Source organism: Cheilinus undulatus, linkage group 20, assembly GCF_018320785.1.
Source record: "Cheilinus undulatus linkage group 20, ASM1832078v1, whole genome shotgun sequence".
Lineage (NCBI taxonomy): Eukaryota > Metazoa > Chordata > Actinopteri > Labriformes > Labridae > Cheilinus > Cheilinus undulatus.
Window position 1 is genome coordinate 38,013,099 of NC_054884.1, and position 20,683 is coordinate 38,033,781.

The following is a 20,683-nucleotide window of genomic DNA, read 5'->3' on the forward strand; positions in this document are numbered from 1 at the left end:
TATAAGAGCCGCTTGAGGGCACTTTATCATGTGTTATTGACAAGAGGGTCTCCCAAGAGGGCAATTAATCACATCTTGTCCTCTGGATAAGCATCCTAGAGGGCACTTTATCTTATTTTGACCACTGGAAGGGCACCCTAGAGGACACTATTACACCTGTACAAGGCACTCTAGAGCATTGGTTCCCAACCTGGGGTCCAGCACCCCCCTAGTGTGGGCTCCAAAGATCTTAGGAGGGCGAGAGGCTTTGTCTCCTCTGAGGCTGCCAAAATTAGATTTGCAAATATTGACTAAAACCATGACAACGCAGTTATTAAGTAGTTTATACAAAGATATTTTGATCAGAAAGGCATGCATAGGCCTTTTTAAGGGGTTTAACAGTGAAACAATGAAAGTGGGGGTGTTATGCCTTTTTTTCAAGGCTTTACACCATCTCTCTGATACCATGGTAGTAGCTTCACATGGTTTACAGCTCAAAAAACTCCTCATGTTTCTCATACTGGCGTCCTGAAAAACCCTTATCTTAACCTCCGTCTGAAACGCTTCGTTTTCGCTGCTGTCTCTTTAAACCCCCCACCCCACCCACGGACCTGCTTTCCTCCGACTGGCCGATTTTCCAGAGGCTGGCCGGCGGCAGGACTCAATGTTTTGTGCCCGCCCCCTCCAATGTGGCTAATTCGCTATGCTAGTACTTGTAAACTTTTAATGAAATGAAATGAAATATGGCGAATTTTGATATACGTCCGTACGAGTTAGACCCAGAGTCTGATCCTGATAGTTTGGAGTGAGAGGGGGAAGAAAGCAGCAGCGAAGGATAGAGCAGGACGTATCTGTTTGGTAAGTGTTTCATTACTGTGTTACAAAAGGCCTTGTGGGGGCGGTCTGCTTTTTCCAGACGTTTAAAGACATGCTTCATGCCTTATGTTTGGATTAAATTTTTCTTTGCTTTAATGCTGATGCACAGGCTGAGACCAGAGACGTGAGGTTTTTGGGTTCTTTGTCCATATGTGCATCTGTATGTTGGCCTGCTTTGATAGATTCCCATTGAAAATGTGAAGGTCAAAGGTCAAGGTCCTTAAACTTCATGGTCAGGCCTTGCCTATCCCAGCTGGTCTTCTTGGCCCACCTCTGTGCTTTAATGCCTGGCTGTTGGAAACTTCACAGAGGCCTAACCACCAGACGGCCATTCTAGTCAGATTTCATATTTCTTTATCTTTCCTTTGTGCGATCAGCATCAGGCCAGTTTTGTGAACCTTATAGCTTTAGACCCCTTTGATGGATTTTCCTCAGAGTTTACACAAATGTTCACTGTGGCGTGAGGATTAACTGGTTAAATTTTGAAGGTCAAAGGTCTAGATCACTGGGCCTCATGTGGATTTACTGTCTCAACCTTTTATAGTTACTCGTACTAGTTTATCAGTCACACGCCTTCATATGCGGCGATGTCGGCAGTGGACAGTCAGAGACTGAAGAAGCCTAACAGAGAAGAGAAATGTTAAAGACCTAAAGACAGGAAGTGCTTTTGTCACGGTCTAGTTTTCCTGGGAAAAATATGTCAGTAAAAAAATGCACACACAGTTCCTGTAGACTCACGGCTGGCGGCGCCACTGCTGCAGACTGCGTTTATGAACAGAGGGAGGCCTGCAGCTCTTCATGACCATATTGTCATTTATTCAGACCCCATTTCTGAGCAGCAGGCTGAAATGGGTCGAGGCATCGGGGAAAATGGAGCAGGGAGAGGGGGAGAGGAACTATGCCTAAACGTATAAAACACTGGTATCCATCTGTGTGACTCTACATGTTTACTGGGACTTAGAAAGGTCTTGTTTCTATAGATGATTCACCTCCGTTGAGTTTAAACTTATTTCCTTGTGGAGTTTTCTCGTAAACAAACATCCATAGTCTTTCTCCTCCAAACATGAGTCTGTGAGGACAAACAGAACATCTTGAAAGCATTTCCTTCTTCCCACAGCACATTTGCAAGGCAGATTTTTAAAGTATTTACAGTATTTACATTCATATCCCCTCACTCTCCTCCTCTTTGCTTTTCTCTGGCATGTTGTTGTTTTTCTTGGCGCATTGAACCAAGCAGCTGTCAGGCCGCATAAACCAGGTCACGTCATATAGAGAGCATTTTCATCACGGCTCTCCTCGGTCAGCAGGAATGGCTCTCAGGTTATTCTAGTGCTGGTGTGCATATTTGTCCACAGCCACGAAACACAGACACACCTCAGGTTTTTAGATTTGAGAGAAACGCCTGCTAGCAAATATGTCATCACAGATATTCTAACACCAGGGGTGTCAAACTCAATCCCAGCAGGGGCCAGAATCGGGATTTAGGTCTAACCTTAAGGGCCGGACTGAACCAAACAGGGTCAACATTTAACCAAAGACTGTCAACCTCATTTTCAAGAGTGAAGTTGTGAGTTTAAATGGCCAAAATTTAAGATAAAAGTCAAAATCATGAGTTTTAAAGCTCAGAATATGAGATACAATTCAAAATCAAGAGGTTTGAAGCTCAAAAACTGAGATAAAATTTACAGCAGAGAATTTAATAGGTGAAATATGAGAATATGAAATTAAGAGTTGTGAGTATAAAAGGCCAAAATATGATATACAATTCAAAATCATGAGTTTTAAAGATCAAAATATGAATATTAGTGAATTTAAAATGTAAAATATGAGGTGAAATTAAAAATTGTGAGTTTAAAAGGCCAATATTAATTATTGAAAAGGTCAAAATAAAAATTCGAAATCCTAAGTTTAAGTTGTAATTGTAAGGTGCAAAATTGAAAATTGGAATTGAAAACACAAATTAATTTTATTTAATTGTTTTTACTCTTGACTCTTAAGGATATTTTTAATCATCAAGGTTTGGTTTACATTTTTATGCTGGAGGAAATGTGCAGACCTCATAAGGGTGGGCCAGTTATAGTTAAAATGTGGTATGATCTTGTGGTCCGGGTATAATTGTACCACGGGCCGGATTTGGCCCCCGGGCCTTAAGTTTGACATCCCTGACGTACAGTATAAACAACCTACAGGTGACACTTTTAGGGCCCGGCTCTCTAAGCGCTCTCAGCGTCAGCTGTTTTTGTTGCCACGCTTTAAGCGCTCTCCGTTGAAATCAGTTCAGCTTTTGGAACAGTGCTGTGCTCGTCAATGTCACTTCTCCCTTGCCAATCAAAATTAAGAAGAGGCGGGACTTCTGACAATAGCGGAAGAGAAACCGGTCTGACTTGTCTTTCTTTGTCTTTTTTCGAGGGTAGTTTTCAGGTCTGCAGCTGCTGCCTGTGTCAGGACAGGATTCCTTTACACTGTCAGCTTGTCTTCAGCGTGACATTTCTTTGAAATATGGAAATATGAAGCACGTAGCGCTGGCGAGAAGTTCTAGAATTGAGGTCCTGAGAGCTGCCAGTGCAAAAAGAAGCCAGCTATGGATACAGACCCTTATATGTAATTATTGTCTATGTCAGACTTCACATTATCGATAAAATTAACTCTGATCTAACAGATGTAGGGTGGGGTTGCATGCAGGTAGACAAAGTCGAATTATTCTGTTAATCAGACTAAAACTGAATTTTCAAAATTCATGTCAACATCTTAATCTAGATATGTAATTTTTTAAAAGTTGGAATGCAGAGGCAGACTTTTTTCTCCTCATTTATGTACATACCTCGATCAGACCCAAACTGGACCAGCCCTCCATGTTCCACAGTTCCTGCACCAGGCTTTGACCCCAAGCAAACTTAAGGGTTAAAGGAGTTTATTTCACAACAACAGAGCAGATGGTTGCTCGTGTACTGGCTGGTGGTTGGCAGAAGCACTGACAGAGAGACAGAAGCGCTGCAAAAGAGGGGAAAAATGGGTAAGACAACAAAAAAATCACTTGTAAAAATCATTCCCTCTAAAGGTTAGAGAGGTGCCGTGTTACCACACTGAAAGCTGTGGTAAACTCTGGTATCTGGAGGGAAGTGTGAGGTGGTAAAAAGGAGATCTTGATTGACCAATGTGCCAACAAGCTGTAGCTGTGACTGCTCAGTGCTCCTGCCCTCACCAATCAGCCTGCAGTGAGAGAAAGAGAGAGAGTGACCTTTCCAACACAAAAACAAAATAAACACAGAGAATCATATCAACAGTGTTTGACTGTGCAGTAAACTCTTGTGACAGTCTGTCTTTTAGTTTATGTTCACACTTTGTGTGCGTTATATTTAAAACTAAACCAACATTTCATTCCAAATTACCATTTGTGGTTTCTTAGTTCTTTCCAATGCTAGAGTCGTGTGATGGTGGCTGAATAGAAACATAAGAAGTTGGTGATTAAAGTTTTACTCCAGCAGATTTTCATCTGTGTTTTTGCTTTAACTCTGGTGGCAAAAAAGAGAAGATCTATTTACCCTACAGGAAAATACTTGGATGGAATTGGAAACTGCTTCATCCCCCTCCAGACTGGTACCCATGTGGACTGGACTTGTTTTAGGGTTAAAGGTCTGGAAATTCATTTTAAAATGATTCTGGCCCTTTTGGCAGTTTCATTCAATAAGGGATCCAACAAATGACTATTTTATTATTTTTGTGTTTGTAAAAGGAGCATAGAAAATTCATGATATACGCCTGTTGTGTTCTTGTTGAGAGTTACATAAAAGATAGAAACAAGAAGAATGCACGGCCCTATAAAACTACAGCCTGCAGCTGGTTAGTTTAACTCAGCATGAAGACTGGAAAAGAGAAAACAGAAGGTTTAGTGCCGTCTCAAGCATGAAACATCAGCCACTCAACAGCTCACTGATGCTATAATCCAGAATATTTCATCTGAAACCTGAAGTGTTCAAACTATTATTTCAAACAGTCTTTTTAAAATTAAATTCTTACTTAAATTAAACTACATTTTGATTAATTTCTATTATCAATGTGTTGTATTTTTAATTGCATTTTTAAAAAATCAAATAATTTGGCATTTCAGTGCACTAATGTTTTAGTCTACACTGACGATGTAAATCAGTTATTTTCCCAGAGTGTTTATTTAAAATCAAATGAAGTCAAACAGGTGTGTTTTATAATGTCGATGGTCTGAAACCATCACTGAAGACTAGATCAGACTACAAACCCGTGGTCAAACGTTAGGGCTGGAAATGAGAGTTAAAAATGACACTCAGCAATGATTGAACAAGACTTTCTCATCAAAGTTTACCAACAGGAGAGCGTTTGCTCCCTATCGTTGTGTCATCATTTACCAGACTGACATGTAATCCCACAAACCCAATATTTTTCTCTCCAGAGAACCATGCTAACAGGAACCATGCTAACAGGAACCATGCTAACAGGAACCATGCTAACACAAACCATGCTAACACAAACCATGCTAACAGGAACCATGCTAACAGGAACCATGCTAACACGAACCATGCTAACACAAACCATGCTAACAGGAACCATGCTAACAGGAACCATGCTAACAGGAACCATGCTAACAGGAACCATGCTAACACGAACCATGCTAACAGGAACCATGCTAACAGGAACAATGCTAGCATAAACATTGCTAACAAAAAAAACATGTTTACAGGAAGCTTGCTAACAGAAACCATGCAAACAGAAACAATGCTAGCATAAACATTGCTAACAAAAAAAACATGCTTACAGAAACCTTGCTATCAGAAACCATGCTAACAGAAACCATGCTATCAGAAACAATGCTAGCATAAACATTGCTAACAAAAAAAACATGTTTACAGGAAGCTTGCTAACACGAACCATGCTAACAGAAACAATGCTAGCATAAACATTGCTAACAAAAAAAACATGTTTACAGGAAGCTTGCTAACAGAAACCATGCTAACAGAAACAATGCTAGCATAAACATTGCTAACAAAAAAAACATGTTTACAGGAAGCTTGCTAACAGAAACCATGCTAACAGAAACCATGCTATCAGAAACCATGCTAACAGAAACCATGCTAACAGAAACAATGCTATCAGAAACCATGCTATCAGAAACCATGCTATCAGAAACCATGCTAACAGAAACATTGCTAACAGAAACCATGCTAACAGAAACATTGTTAACAGAAACCATGCTAACAGAAACATTGCTAACAGAAACCATGCTAACAGAAACATTGCTAACAGAAACCTTGCTAACAATGCTAACGCTCCTGATATGTTATATCATTCCTGATTACCAGTCCCTATTGTTCTCTTCACATCCATGGAGCCAGGCGATAGCTTATTCCGTCACATACACTGTTAAACACAATTATACATTAAGAAATAGTGCATGTACAAAATGACTCTTTAATGCCCAGTGTCCCAGGTTAATGTGAGTTTGGTTTTATTCTCTGTGTAAAATGAAACAACAGCACAGGACTGATCGCTCTGGTCAAAGTTTTTAATGCTTAAACACAGGTTGTGGCAGAACTTTTTGCAGTTACAAAGAACACATCGGAGTGGATGATGCCATGATCTTCGTGCTTCACCGTGCCCTGTCTCATCTGGAGGAACCTGGAGTTTATGTGAGAATCGTGTTCTTTGATTTTTCAAACACATTCAACTCCATCCAACCCACCATACTCAAAGACAAGCTCGCGGAGATGGGAGTGGATCCTTCCTGTGTTTCTTGGATCACAGATTACCTGACAGGAAGGCCACAGTTTGTCAGGCTGGGGAACTGTGTTTCTGGGACATTAATGAGCAGTACAGGGGCTCCACAAGGAACAGTCCTGGCTCCATTCCTGTTCACACTGTATACATCAGACTTCAAATACAGCACTGAGTCCTGCCACATTCAGAAATACTCTGATGACACTGCTATCGTGGCATGTATCAGAAATGGACATGAAGCTGAATACAGGGATCTGATAAGTGCCTTCAGTGACGAGTCACAAAAACAGCCTCCTACTCAACACCTCAAAGACAAAGGAAATGATCATAGATTTCCGCAGATCCAAACCCTCTCTTCAGCCAGTGAACACTTGTGGCGTGGACATCGAGGTGGTGACATCGTATAAATATTTAGGTGTACACCTGGATAATAAGTTGGACTGGTCTAAAAACGTAGACTTCATCTACAAGAAGGGGCAGAGCCGCCTCTTTTGCCTCAGAAGACTCCAATCAATAGACATCTGCAGTAAGATGCTGCAGATGTTTTATCAGTCTGTGGTGGCAAGTGTTGTGTTTTATGCTGCAGTCTGCTGGGGAGGCAGTATAAAACACAAGGATGCAAGGCATCTGAACAAACTGGTTAAAAAAGCTGGCTCTGTGGTCGGAATCAAATTGAACTTATTGGAGGATGAGGTGGAGAGCCGCGCACTGAGCAAGGTGGAGGCCATTCTGAGAAACATGGATCATCCACTTCATATCTCCCTCAGTGAGCAAAGAAACAACGGTGGACGGCTCCTATCCCTGCGCTGCAGGACAGAAAGATTTAGAAAATCTTTCATACCATCAGCTATTAGACTTTATAATTCTAAAGTTAACAGATGAGACTCCCAGGTGATTGAATTTCCCTTCGGGGATAACTGAAGTTCTTGTATTGTATTGTAACTTCAGTTTTAGTTTCATTGGATCTCAGTGCTGCAATCAACACAGCCGACCACAACATGGTACTCGACCTGCTGAAAACTGGGTGGGACTTTCTGGTGCAGCACTAGATTGGTTTGCATCATACTTAAAGGACAGATACTTTTTTTATAAATAGGTAACTTTTAAATCTGAGCAGACAAATACTGCATGTGGAGTCCCCCAAGGCTCCATCCTGGGCCCTCTTAGATTTAACCCTTAGAGGTTCACGGCTATTTTACCATTTTCTTCATACTTTTCTTTTGACAATACAAACCACTCAGAACATTTATGTGAAATGTTAACATCTACATGCTTCTACTTCATAGAAAACATTATTGGTGCCCAAACAAGCACAGTAGCCGACGATCATGTTACAGAATATTTCCAAGCACAGCGGCTTTCTGGGTGAAAAATTAAATGCTTTATATAGTGAACAATTGAGCCAGTATTTTTGGCCCATTTCTTTAGCTTAACCCTCTCAATTACATCATAAATTATACCCATCTTTGGTGCTATATAGCCTAGCTTCTCAAAGGGCTTTATTATTAAAGGAGCAACACACTCTCAAATCCTCTGGAGGCTAATGGCACTACTATCGCCTTGTACCTCATACAACCCACCTTTATAAAGTTGAAATATCCCTTTAAGGAACAAGATGATTAAAGCATTTTAAAACTATAATGAGTGGGTTATGGTTACAGATAATTCATCAACGCTCACAGCCCTAGTAACAATAAAAACCTGAGGTTTTATAAAGGAAAAGTCCTCGACCAAGCACAGGAAATAGCAGCCTTTTCATCCGTCTTTGTCAAAGAAAGCTCTAACATGTTTTCTAAAATGTTTCAAAAATCAGAATTTCTCTTTGCTCGCAAAAATAACAGCTGAATGCAAAACTTAGAGCAGTGAGGATGTTTGGAGGAAGTTGATTTTTCCATCCCTGTCTGTTAAACACAGAGAGCTTTTCTCTCCTCTCCGAGTGTTTTTTTTTCTCCCTGAAATCCCCTCTTCCTGCTCTGGGAGAGGCCGTGTCTAATTCCAGATGGGGCCCTGAGGCCGGATGCACCGTGGGCTCATGGGTATGCCCTTCCTCACGCCCTTTCTCCCCCTCCTCCCACCCTGGCCCCTCACTCGGACACACCCTGACACATCCCAGCTGGGTGGTCCAACGCGCTGAGGATGCAGTATATGTTCCTTAGATGAAGACTCCTTCCACGCAGCCTTGGACAAGTGAAGATGCCCGCTTAGACACTTGCAGCTTTTCGAAAAGCAAACAGGACGTTATGTAACATCATCACAAACACTTCTGTAGTCAGAGCAGCCCTGTGTTTCTACAATGTCTTCAAAGCGGAGCGAGAATTTAAAATAGAAAGAGAAGGGCTGTGGGTGCAGGGAGAACAAAAAGAGATGATGGAAATGCACCCGCGGGCGATCATGCTTCATTATTAAAACAATCTTTCATGTCTTCCACTCTGTCAGGAAACTCATCCGACAGCCTTAATCACGCGGTTCACTTCGGTGTCACAGCAGCATAAACGTTTCTGCAATTTCCTCTTGAATTAAGTTAATTGCCTCCGTAATGATTCAACATAAATGAATATGCTGGAGAGTCCCACATGCAAATTGGACACTTTGGAGTGTGCAGGACCATGAATCATAGGAGCGCCATGGCACAGAGGAAAGGTGACTTAAAGGCATGTATAATGTTGGATTTCTACAGAAATTAAATGAGCTGATGTTCCCTAACTCGTTCTGACAGAATAAGGGTTCTTTAGTTTCACATACCTTCAGAGGACAGGAGGTCTCCTCTGCAGTGGAGATCACATTAGGATTTAATACGATGATTCTAGGGCAGAAGAAGAGACAACTGCTTCAATGTAGCCATAAAAAACCTTATAGTTGCTTTTATTTAGGATTTTTAAACATGCATACTACTATCTGTGATATCCACATGTGCAATGAAGGCATGAAAGTCTTAACTAGGGCATCATAGTGTAACAGTCTGACCCACACAACGATTCAATCACAGACTTTTTCAACACGACTATGGCTGAAATAAGCCGGCCTTTTCTCCTCCACCGACCACCAGATACTTGGAGCACTGACTCACACTCATGCATTTCCTGGATTCAGACTGTGTGGGGTGACTAAGGATGTCACAAACCTTAATAGATGATTGTGGGTGTGGGAATGATGCAGGGAGGGATGGAAGGGGTGAATGAATGGACTTGATCATTTGTGGTGATGTCATTTGGACGTGCAGTGAGCTTGAAAGGAGATGAGATGATTACATCTGGACTATTACTGTGTAGATGATGCAGGTTTTTATGGGTTGCTACCAGCGGTGGGTAGAGTACACTGTTACAGTACTCAGGTAAAAGTACTGTTACTTGACAATAAGAATTATTCAAGTAGAAGTAAAAGTACTCATAAAATAAGTACTTGGGTAAGAGTAAATAAGTACCTTACTAAAAGACTTCTCAGGTAGGGAGTAACTTTATTTTGTGCATTTTTTTAAAACGTATTGTATTAGAGTATTTAATTCAGGGGTAGTGATGTAAACTGCAAATTGTCATAACTAAAGTGACATAACTTGCCAAAATAGTCACAAGAAATTACAAATGTAACTTAATACTCAAAGCAGCAGTCAAGTTATGTTTGTTAATCACTATTATGGGATGAAAAATTCAATGTAATGAGAAAAAACAGACTCCTTCTCTCATAATAATTATTTTATTTCTACATGATTTTAATCTAACACATGAATTTTTACCTTGTATTTCTTACTTTTTAATCTATATTTACTTCTACTTTTTAATATATATTTATTTTATCATGTCTGAGTGATTTTTGGCTCATATTTATGAAATTAATCTGATGAATTGTCCTCATTTCTGACTTTTGGCCCTTTCTTATTTAATTTTTACTTTTTAGCTCCAGTTTATGAATTATTATCCTGATTATCATTAGTGTTGGGGTAATCCTGTTATTAGCTACATTTTCACAGAAGTAATCCGTTACTGGAAGAAAATTCCCAAATTTCCTCTCTCTTCCGTGGCTTCAAAAAGAGAGAAAGAAGAAAAGAAGCTCCTTGAAGCATCTGCTGTTTGTCCTTCTCTCTTCCTGTAGCCGTGCCAGCGGAAGGTAAACGTTCTGTGCCAGTAGGCGCGCACTGTTAGCTTGTTTAGCCAGCGAGATGCCGGAGAGGACAGCATGGCACTGTGGAATTATCCCCATTATGATGGATTTTGGATAAAAGGGACAAGAACAGCATCCTGGTGAAACGTAAGTCTAAAAGCTCCATTTGCTTTCATTGAATCACCTGTGCAGCCGTTCCAATTACGCCTGTTTTTACGCACAGCCTTGGAGTGATTCTGTCTGCTTCTGCTCAGCTTGTTGTCAGATTGTGAGCTTGTTCCAGAGCTGTGAAGGTTTTCCTGTCTGTTAGCGGCGTTGTCAGGCTGCAGTGAGACAGATTACTGGCTGTAAATGAAGCTGTACATTGGTATCAGAGTCTGCTGATTCAAACACAGAGGTGCGGTTGTTATCTGTCATTTTTACAATCAACCAGTGGAACGAGTGGCTTTAGGGTTTTAATATTTAGTCACATAAAAGTACTCTAACGCGTTAGTTTTAGAAGTAGGTAACACAGTAACGTAACAAATGCTTTCCCAGTATGTAACGCAGTAATCTAACGAGTTAGTGTGTGTTTGCAGTCTGCAGGTTAAAACAGAGATTTGAACTTACAGGTTTAGCTAGCTAGCAGTGCAGTCGTTAGCTTGTTTAGCTTACTCACCATAACGTGCTCTCTTAGATTTGACGTGCTATTTTTGAAGCTTGAGATTTCCACTGTTTTAGGTAGACACAGCAGGCAGAGCATTGTGTGGCTGTTGTTCCTCGTTGTTTGAAAAGCAGAAAGTCTTGATGTTGGTCCAGGGATGAACACGCTCCTCTGAAGGAGACGCAGGTATCACGTCTTCAGCCGTTATCTCCTGCTGTTGATAGTTAAGGGGGAGGGGCCACTCCTCTGTTTACTCTGCGGTGCTGAGGGTTTCACCTCACAGCTGAGTAAAAAAATACTTCATGAAAATAAATTGTGGACAAGTAAAAGTAGCGACCAGTGCATGTCAATGTAACGGAGTAGAAGTATAAAGTACTCTGCTCAATAACTACTCCAGAAGTAGGATTTTTTTAAAAACTACTCAAGAACATGTAACAGAGTAAATGTAACACATTACTACCTACCTCTGGTTGCTACCATACAATCAGCCCCTCAAATAAAGGGGCTGATGATATTGTCTGTAAAGTAATTCAGACATTTCCTAATCATAAGGCATTCATTCCAACTTTCTAAAAGGATTTCTCATTCTGGGTATTTATACACAGAAAATTTCAACTTGTTAAAGTCCCTGAAAAGTGAAATCTAGACTTTGTGTCCTAACATGCTAGATATGTTGAAATATGGTTGCTGTAAATGTGAAAACACTGAGATCTGTGTGTATAATCCTTTTAAATTGGGCTTTAAAATTTCACTTTTTGTTTTGCTTTGGATACAGACCTGTTAACATAGGAAGACTGAAGATTAAAATACTGGAAAAGGAACTTGTTATGGATTGACAAGGCAATGAGGGGACAATAAGAAGGTAAATGTTTGATATCACATGGTAAAGATGACTTTAGACACGTCCACTGAGCTGTCTGAGTTTTAAAACTAAATGAGACATGAAGGAGCAGTGGTGGACTTTTCTACATCACTGGAGCTGCAAGGATAAACTGCAGTGGATCAACCAAAGTGTGTTTAAAGAGACAATAAAGCATGAGAGTAATCCTGTTTTTAAAAATTAATGCACTATGTGAATTTTAATCGTGATTAATGCACTTACTCTTGACAGCCCTTTTTCTCGTGCACATCAACTGCACAGTGATGTTTGTGCATCTGCTCCTCATCCTCACTGCTCTGACTCTCATTATGGTGAGCCTCATCTGTCACATGCTTCTCCGTTGGGCTTATTAAGATCTCATCTGTACAGATTTCTGTCATTTAAACAACCCTGAATAATAGTTTAAACTTGAATCATGAAAGAAAGTTTAATTAGAGCCAGTGTTAGCTCTGCTTGTTGGCTGGCTGTGTGCTCTGCTACTGGAAAGTGTGGGAGCCTCAGTGCAGTTTACTCTGGTTCAGGGAAAGTGTCATGGAGGGAGGCTGGCAAAGACATGGACCATCCTTAATCTGAGCAACGAGCTTTTATTCCAGACACTTACTATTGCTGTTCGTTTGAGTGTTTGGGCATGCTAGGACCTGAAACAGTTCTTTCTATCTGCTCCACAGCTGATCAGAGCCAGGCCCAAAGGGCAAATGTTAGCCAAGAGGCTAGCACAAATGCTCCTGATCCACTGTGCATGCATTGATATTACTGTTATCATTAGGGTTAATACTGTGCCTTCAAGGAGCCCAGCAATCTCTGTGGTCAGGCCTGAGTCTGACCAAGGTTCTCCCATCATTATCAGAAATTCTGGCTGACTAACAATAAATCCACCATATTCACTGTGATGTCAAATTTAGTGTGAATAGTGGTGAAGTTTCTTCACAGCCAGTGAGAAGCGCCTCAGTCTGGTGTTAGTCTGCATGTGTAGTCAGCGCTCTGGGGAAGGGGACTGCCCTACAGATGTTCTTTGGCTTTTGGGAAAGAGAGAAAAGAGAGGAAGAGAGGGAGTGATGTCACATGTATAGTATGTGAGACCCTCGACCCCTCCTCCCCCCTTCCTCCCACTTGTATTTTTTTCTCCCTCACATTTTTGTGGGAGCTCAGATTCTCTCCTCTGTGAACTGGGAGATGGTGCTCCTCCCTCTTCCTCTCCCCTCCTTCTTGTCGTTTTCTCCCCCTCCATCCCTCCATCCTCGGCAGATCGTGGGGACAGTCAGTGGTCAGCTCTTCATCCTCTTCCTCCTCCTCCTCCTCCTCCTCTCTGGACTCAACAATGATGCTCTCTCTGTGCCACGATGGGGCCTTTCTCTGCAGGAGCCGCTCGTCCTGGCACTGCCATCCTCCTGTGGCCCTGCACCCGTCGTATAAATGGGACCCTGGGGGGCCACTGAGTCTGTGTGAGTGTCTGGGTGGATGTGTGAGACAAAGCAGAGGTTGAGGTGCTGTAAAGCTGCTGAAGTTCGACATGTCGCTCTCACCTGTGGAGTCTGAGGAAAGGTAAGCTAACTGGAGATGCTGGGGGAAGAAGCTCTTGAGCAGCTTGTTTCAGGGGGCTTAGTTGAAGGTAGCAGTATCAAAGAAAATTACAGGATGACGCTTATTTTGGGACTTTTGTTGCACTGTTTAAGAGAGAAACGGTAGAATTTGCTCTGAACTTGTGTCATTTGTTTATGCCAACATTTCCATTAAATTAAAGTGTACAGATGGTATATTAATAGGGTCCCATCCCTGATAAATCTACTATATATTACTGTTAAAAATGCTTAAATTCTCATTAGAAAGAATCAGCTAGAAACACAAATCTTAACAGGATAACTAGGAATCTTATGCATTCACTTACCAAGAAATTTGGACAAAGTCATCCAGATGGTGGCGCTGTGATTAAGAACAGAAAAAGCATTCGTTCAAAGGCTACGCCCATTACCCCCTTGGTCAGACTGACTTTAAATTTACCACAAAAGTCCAGCGTGGTATGATCTACAAAAACTTTAGGACCACTAAAGTCCACCGTGATGGATTTCTGCCTAGTGTTCCACTATTAATGCATTCAGTCTTTTATCTCATGTCACTTTCAACACACTTTGGTTGAGCCACGACAGTGTCTCCCTCCACCCACAGAGATGTAAAATACGTCCCCTACTGCTCCTGAAAGTCCTATTTTAGTTTGAAAAACCGGCAGACAGTGTTACCTCGTAATATTGAACATTTACCTTCTTACTGTCCCCTTATTTCATTTTAATTCTGGAACAATCTCCTTTTTGTGGTGTAGTTCATGATTTTTTGATAAAAATCAAAACAGGAAGTCAATTTCACTTAGTTTTAGAGAGTAGAAAAATCCCAAATGACACAAAAACAGTTCTAAATGCAAAGAAATAGAATCTTAAAATGCAATAGAAAGGATGAAATGAATTTCACTTAAAAACTTTAGTTGTTGGACAGACTTGTTCCCCATATCTCAAATTCATTGAAGACCACATTTTTAACACCTCCTTTTAATTTGATGGCCCAATCAGATTGAACTAAACATTTAAAAAGTTGCAAAGGTATGTTGATATCAATTTTTTCTTCTCAAGTTATTGATGATGAACTTTGAGTTGGGTGGAGCTCAACAGTAAAATGGCCGTAACTTATTAACAACTCACCCAGTCAAACTGAATCTTGGTAGATATCTTCACATTGAGACTGGGAATAAGTCTATAAAACCACTGTGATCCTTATGAAAAGGCAGTGCTAAAAGTAGCAAAAATATATCCCTGAAAATTGGGCATAGTGCCATATTGATTTAAATTTATTGAAAATCACATTTTTGACATTTCCTAAACTATTGGCTTCTCTTTTCAATTTGAAGTCACTGACAATAAACTTTGAGTTGTTCAGGGTTCAAAAGTAAAATCTCTCTGAATCATTAACATTTTATCCAATCAAAACAAATCTTAGTACATATAATCTGATTGAGACTTGGTAGATAGCACCACAGTTAAACTATGAATAAACCCTCTGAATCATTTTGATCCTGACCCAAAGGACGTTCCAAAAGTAATTTAATAAAATCCCTGAAAAAATGTTTCATTTCGATTTGCCTTTTTTTAAAATAGCATTTTTTGACAACTCCCCTAAAACCATTACTCTTATTGGTGCAGACTTTACAGTGAATAATCCTTAAATAAAGTGTAATAAAAGTTCTGTATGGCTTGTTAATATCTTTATCAGTTATAAAGTTATTGAGGATAAACTTTGAGTTGGGTGTAGCTTGTAAAATGGCCATAACGTATTAAGAATTCATCCAATTAAAATAAATATTTGCAGATATCTTCACAGTGACACTGGGATAAAGCCTATGAAAGCATTTTTAACCCTGACTCAAAGGGGTTGCCAAAAGTGGCAGAAATATATTTGCAAAAATTGGGCAGAGTGCCATATTGATTTGAACTGATTGAAACTCACATTTTTAACGTCTCCTTGTAAACTTTTCTTCTGATAGGTACCAAATTTGCTATGAAAACTTTTTGAACTAAGTGTATTGAAAGTCATACAAGGCTTGTGACTATGTATTTTAGTTTTGAAATTACTGATGATAAACTTCAAAGGGGGCGGAGCTCTCCAGTAACTTTGCCATTGCTCATTTATATTTCATCTGATCACAATGAATCTGGGTGCATTTCTTCAAAATTAGACTGGGAATAAGGCTTTGAAAGCATTTTGATACTGGCCCGAAGGGGATGCCAAAAGCAGCAAAAGTATACCCCCAAAAACTGTGCCAAAGAGTACCAGACTGACTAGCGTGGCCGGTCACATTTTTGCCCATAACTTAAAATGCTTTTGTCTAATTCAGATGACACTTACAGGAGACATCATAAGCTGTCTTTTTAATTTGTACACCAAATTTTATTCAAATCTGATGAAGGGAAGTGAAATAGTACAACTTTGAGTTTGCTGGGGGGTTGGCTGCTGCAGGCTTTGTTGTTAGTGTTTGATTGTATTTACTTTTTCTGACTGATGACTGTTGATCATTGGCAGCTTTTGCTCTCTTGATATCAAGGCATTGTCAACATTTTTGACTGTTAGTGTTACAAACAACTGCATGACTTTATATTGCTTCATGTGAAGTTTTACCGCCTGTTTTCTATGGTGATGTTTATTATTTCTGAAGGATTCCTTGCTAATAGTTAAACGCTGTAACTGTGAACAGCAGGGTGTGTGAAAATGGGAGATAACAGAGCTGCTCTGTAAACGCTGATGTGTGTTGATGTGAGTGAGTGAAACCACATGTTGAATGGGAGGGCGAGCAGGGCCGTGTGAAGATTTGGGTCTGAGGCCGAGGGAGGGTGAGCAGCCCTCCCTCGATGTGTGTGTGTGCTGGGATTCTTGGGGGGGACAGGATGAAGTGAGAGATGGAGGTGTTTGTGTGTGTCAGTGGCTGTGTGTTTATGTGTGCGTGCGTGGTTGTGCGTTTGTGTGGGTGTTGTAGAGGGCTGCAGCAGGTCACATTTTTCCAGTGTTGGGACTCTGCTGCTCTCCAGCTCCCATCTAAGAGACTTTTATTCTGACATCCGGTCTGTGGATGAGGCCAACTCCCTCCCCTCCTCATCCTCTGCTTCATCCTTTAGTATGTGTCTACATTAACAGCTGGAGGGAGTCTGTCTGGGGCATTTACTGTATTTAAAAACCCCACCCAGACGTGCGTTTCACTCCAGAGGGGCAAAATGTTCCCAAACTTGAACCCACAGATGTTAATATTTGATCAAATTATGACCTTAAAGTCTCAGCATGAATATTTCTCCTTAAGTAGTGAAAAAATGATGTCTGATGATGGCTGTTGAATTAGTTAATCTTTGATTTTAAATGTTTAACAGCAGAAAAAGGCTCAAATGTGGAGGAAAAAGTGAAGCTGAATGTTATGACACTAAAGGGACTCGTGTTCTCCGACTCTGGCAGATTGTGTTGAGTCTAAGCTGTGGTTTTGTATTGTTTATAGTCCTACACTTCATTTTACCAGCTGTTAAGGTGGTTCAGTATTTTGTTAGTGCTGGTTGCACAAATCCCAGCTTGACTATTGCACCATTTCATTGGCAGGAAGAGAAACAATGCTAGCTCAGTGCTTTCTCCTGTGTTTTGTGCAGGTTAGGAGGTTCAGGTGGCTACAAACAGGACTGGACATCAGTTCCACCCCTGCAGCCCACCAAACGGTTGTTCCTTAAAGCTTTATTTTCAGGCTTTACGTGGCTTTATTTTTAAAGATATAGGATAGAGGACGGAGCCAGAAACAGAGTTGGAGAGCTATGTACATGAAATGCAATAACTGCTTAATCATGCACTTCAAATCTGAGTGTTTTTGTGAAGTGTTGAGTAAATTTGCTAAACATCCCAGACGGAGAGCCTTGGCTTTACTATGAAGCAGATTGTGGCTCTGACTCACCCACAAATTCCACATACTCCATCTGCACAGCGTTCAGAATGTGCCATGCACTCCAGAGAAAATTCCTCCTTTTTCTTGTTAGTCTTTGTATTTCCAAAAGTCTGGGCTGTGATCCACCACTGGCATGTGTCAGAAGTACAACTCTGCTCTCCTCTTGAAGGCAGTGCTAGATCGATTTCTTCCTGAATGTGTCATTCCACCTAGAACAGATGAAACCAAGAAGGAACAAGAATATATGGAGCAGCTGATTGATTTTAAAATGCAGCACCATGCATGGACTCCTGATTAGAAATCTCATCACTGTTGATGGAGTTGTTCAGTATCAGAAATATGTGTGATAGAGCTTAACCCTTAGAGCTCTCTGCTCCTTTTTGTCTGAAAAAGCTGTGAAACATCAACCCTGTGGTGCACAGTCAAGCTCTAAACATCCTTTTTTGAAGGCCGACCTGGGCTTTAAGAATATGTGTGTGTGCAGCAATGTCACTTGAATTAAAAAAAAAGTTGTTGGGCTTTAAAGTCTATTGTCAGCCTATAAAATGGCAAAAAAATTGGCATAAATTAATGGTGAAAATGGTTAAAGAGGATTAAAGGTGTCAGCAAGAGTGGGAAAAAATGGTTGCAGGAGCACAAAATTAGACAAAAGCAGCAAATGTGGGCTAATTAAAGGACAGATAATAAAATGATTTCAGATAGATGCAAAAAATTGAGGAAAATGGGTTGAAAGTGGTGAAAAATTGGCATAAATTAGTGGTGAAAAATGGTTAAAGAGTGGAAAAAGTTTGGGAAAATGGTATAAGGCAGCCAATGTGGGTTAAAAAAGGCAAAAACTGGTGAAAATGGGTAGAAATATGGTGTAATTGTTGAAAAAAAGTAGCAACAATTGGCTACAAGTGGCAAAATGGCCTAGTGGTGACAATGGACACAAGATGGTCAAAACAGGTGAAAACTGAATAAAAGTGGCAAATGTAGGTTTCAAAAAAAGGCAAAAGGGCAAAAGGGATGGAAAAATGATGAAAAGATCTTAAAAAGTGGCAAAATGGGCTAATAATGGTTAAAAGTGACAAAAATTGGTTCCACGTGGTGAAAAAAGGGTCAAAACGTGTTGCCAAGTAGTAAAGATGGGTTTTATTGTGGCAAGAATGGGAAAAAATGGTTGCAGGAGGACAAAATTAGACAAAAGCAGCAAATGTGGGCTAATAAAAAGAAAAAAGTGGCAAAAATTGATGGAAAAAATGGACAAAAGCAGCAAAAATATGGCAAATAATTGGCATAAATAAGTGGTGATGAGGGGTTAAAAGTGACCAGAATGGCAAAAATTGTTACAAGAGGCAAAAATGAGATAAAAACAGGGAATGCAGGTTAGAAAGAATAAAAAATGTAAAAATGGGCAGCGAAAAGTGGTGAAAAATGCTTAAGAAAAATGGTTTTTAAGTGGCAAAGTGGGTTTAATGGGAAAAAAAAAAAAGATGCGCGAAAATAGTTGCCCAAAGTAGTAAAAAGAGGTTTTAAAAAAGCAAAAATCGTTTTGGACAAATCTGATTGGAAATTAAAACTAAAAGATATTTATGTTTTAACACAGTAAACATTAATGACTCAAGGTTTTTTGCACAAACTTGTTTTTCCATTCAAAACATTCACATTTTTACACGCTTTTGGGAATTTAATTCATTTCAAGTGCAGTCACGCTGAGGGACACGTCACGGCCTCTCTGTGTCTTTTTCTCTCTATCATGAGTCATTCAGGCTCTCGTCTTCAGTTTCTAACTCTGTGCACATGCACTGTTCAGCAAAGCATGGGGTGAGGACAGAACAGCTTGTCATTGGTTGTCACAGCTCAGTCACAATGCATCCTGGGATAGAAACAGACAATATGGTGGCAGGCTAACCTGCTAACTGCAGGAACAATCGAAAAATGGATTATAAATGTAGAAACGGATTAAAAGACGTCCAGTATCAGAGTTACTGGTGTGGATTTAATCTTTAAAGACCCATGTCAGCCAAGTTCCAGGCTTACTAGTAAATGTTGTGTAAGAGCTACAGAGGCAGGGATAGCATCAAGAGGAAAACAAGCAAATGCCTTTGATTTACATTTCAAAAGTTTTTCAGCTTTGAATAAAACGTGTCTCTTCTTGTCTCAAATGACACCACTGTCCTCAGAGTAAATTAAAAAAAGGGCGATATAAAGTTAATCATAACTTTGACTCAACAACACATAAGAAGCAAAAAATAACCCCACATTTTGTAAAGCCTGAAGATGTGACCTTTAAACCCACCCCAGACACAGATGTCTGAAGTGACGAGGCGCTGAAAACTTTAATCACCGTGATTTATAAAAACATCTTTCTCTGCTCTCATGCATGTGTGGGATATCCCATCCCAGGATAGTCTGAGGGGGCGACAGAGTCCTGAACAGGCATCAGTGATGACAAATGGACCATGCCTTTTCAGCAGCAGCTGTAGGAAATGACTCAGCTGTGGTGACAGCTGGTGTTAACAAAAACAGAAATATCTCCCACTTCTAAACCTCTGCAGAATATTTCTCTCCTTCCTAATAGAAGGTAATTAACTCTAACATTAATTTATGTCTGATTTCAGTGTTTCATTATGAAAGATAACCAGTGTCCTGGGTCTGTTTGTCTTTATCATGGATTTAAGGAGAATTGTTTTTCACTCAGTCAGAAATGCTCCCTTTTGGTATGAGATAATTTACAAAATAAAACCTTTCTTTATTTGAGCTCACGTTCATATTTTTGAGATCCTACAGATTAATTCAGAGCAGAAACTCTTTACCTCATGAGACTGCAGCTTTTGTGTGGACTGCATTTTTAATTTCTCTCTCTTATTTAGGACAAGTGGGACCTGATAAGCTTAAAACCTGAGCCCTGTCTTTCAACAGGAAGTAGTTTTTTGATGTCTGAATATGAGGAAAATAGACTTATCTGACTGTACAGTACAAAACATTTTTTCCTTGTTGGAAGACATTGAGTAAAATAATAAAATGATTT

General features: G+C 40.2%; 1 protein-coding gene across 3 annotated transcripts in view; it reads left to right on the forward strand.

Moving 5' to 3' along the window:
• aatkb (apoptosis-associated tyrosine kinase b) overlaps positions 1-20,683 on the forward strand; it is a 130,565-nt gene that overhangs the window by 69,425 nt on the left and 40,457 nt on the right. The window contains exon 1 of one of the 3 annotated variants that reach the window (XM_041815225.1): positions 13,476-13,760. The exons of the other annotated variants lie outside the window; for them this stretch is intronic. The gene's annotated coding sequence lies outside the window, so the exon portion shown is untranslated. Of the gene's footprint in view, positions 1-13,475; positions 13,761-20,683 lie in introns of those variants that run through there. 3 annotated transcript variants of the gene reach the window in all.